This window comes from Aplysia californica, unplaced genomic scaffold, assembly GCF_000002075.1.
Source record: "Aplysia californica isolate F4 #8 unplaced genomic scaffold, AplCal3.0 scaffold00241, whole genome shotgun sequence".
Classification (NCBI taxonomy): Eukaryota; Metazoa; Mollusca; class Gastropoda; order Aplysiida; family Aplysiidae; genus Aplysia; species Aplysia californica.
This window is the reverse complement of record NW_004797511.1, coordinates 920,447-922,414: the sequence shown is the minus strand read 5'-3', so window position 1 is coordinate 922,414 and position 1,968 is coordinate 920,447.

The following is a 1,968-nucleotide window of genomic DNA, read 5'->3' as shown; positions in this document are numbered from 1 at the left end:
TCACCAATTTAGATCCTTATCAAATGTTTTCAATTTCAATTGCAGTACTGCGTCTATATTTCATGAAGTTGCATGTACCCTTAAAAAAAACAACAAGCAATTAAAAAAAACAAGCAACAGCAAAAACAGCAACATTTGCCAAGTCAGAGATTCTCCAAAGATTTGTAAAAACACTTAATTAAAGAATATGTATAAGCTCTACATCATGTTTAGATTATGCATGTCACAAAAAATGTAATTCAAAAAAATGACATGCAAAAATAGTCCTTTTATCTCATTAAATACTGTATAATTTGAGCAGAGTGACAGAATCAGTTTCTTTTGTCCTCTGTTAAGTAAGCTTTCTAGGTCATGGCCTCTTTGTAACTGACGCTATAAAAAAAATAGCAAGTGATGTGTCAGCAGCAAAATAAATATGGCATCTTGGAGAAAGTTGTAATGTATAAGAAATGTTCTTTTATTAATAAATCTAAAATGAGTATAGTCTACAGAGATTCATAAGAAGAGGGAGCCAACATTACAAACATTTTCACAGAGTACTTGTATAAGTAATCTTATTGTACTGTAACAGAAAATATCGGTTCCCAAGAGGGCACATTTTGTACTATTGAATGGGTATCTTTAAAATATGACGCAATTAGAAGATGGAAGGAGAAGTTGCGGGATACTCATGGTCTAAACAGAAGCAGGGTACGTAGATAGTTTGTGACAATGAGTGGGGCTTGATCAAGTCAGACATCAGCACATGACTTGTCGCTTCTTTCTCTCAAGACAGAATTAATTGCGTTAGCTGCATAGTGCCCCATGAAGTAGACTTTTCAATAACATGTTCACAATAACAAAGTAGCCCGTAAAAGGGCCATATTATGTATTATACAGGGTAACATTTGAGAAAAATCAAGTAAAAGCAAAGTTTTAAAGCTAACGCAAAAAAAACCCCAAAAAAACCGAAAGGGAGTAGGTAATTAGTTTTCAAACGTAGGATAGCTTATAAATGTCATAAATTAAGTGCGTTTGGTTCTGTGCAGATGAAGGTAAATTATATCAAATACACACAAATAAAGGGCTTAAGTACAGTCTGGACTAAAGAGAGTGCAAAACAAATAATGTGTAGGATATTATATTTCTTCCATATGATATTAGCCGAAAGAAGAACACTCATCTTCCACTCGATCAATGAGAAAGATTTTTGAAACAACCCAAAAGAATGGCTCTATATGAGACAGCAGAGCTCACATAGGCTGGCAGCATCCATAATGGTGAAAACAAAACAGCGTATCTAACCGACGGGACTTACAATTTTCTTTTCAAAATGGTTGTAAGGAAATGAAAAGTGGCAAGTTTGCATGATTGAAATTTAGCTATTTCTACGCCTCTTTCAGAAGTTAAAATAGGCTCCCAGCCTATGCACCAGAAGCAATGTCCATCTGTGTTCTTGTTAACCCCAAAAAAAATATTTTGGGAGGAATAATTTCTTAATACATATCTTTAAAAAAGTGCTAGGTACTATTTTTCAAATTCCTTTTTAAATCTCTGATGAGAATAGCGATTAAAAAAATAACACCTCTTTCTTGTCTGTAGTTTTGGTGCCTACAGAATGCTGCAGCACGGGTTGGAAATCTGGAGAAATTGGAGCAAGTGGGCCTGAATCCCATCCCCCCCCCCCCCCTACATCCCCACCCCAAACCCCCAGTTTCTCAGTTCACTCGGGTTAACTGCTCAATTCACAAAGATGCGCTCAGAGTGTAAAAGTGGGGTAACGGTAGTTCGTGGTGAGGGTTGAGGATATCACATGAGTGCTGTAGCAGAGATTACAATCCAAAAATTTTAGGCAAGGCCATCATACCAAAGACTTGAGTTACCCTTTTGATCTACAGCAAACTTTCAGACATTCATTCATCGTCACAATTTCTGAGCAAGCTATTAGTGTCTGGCACAAAGTCATTTGAGGAATGATTTTTTAAAAAA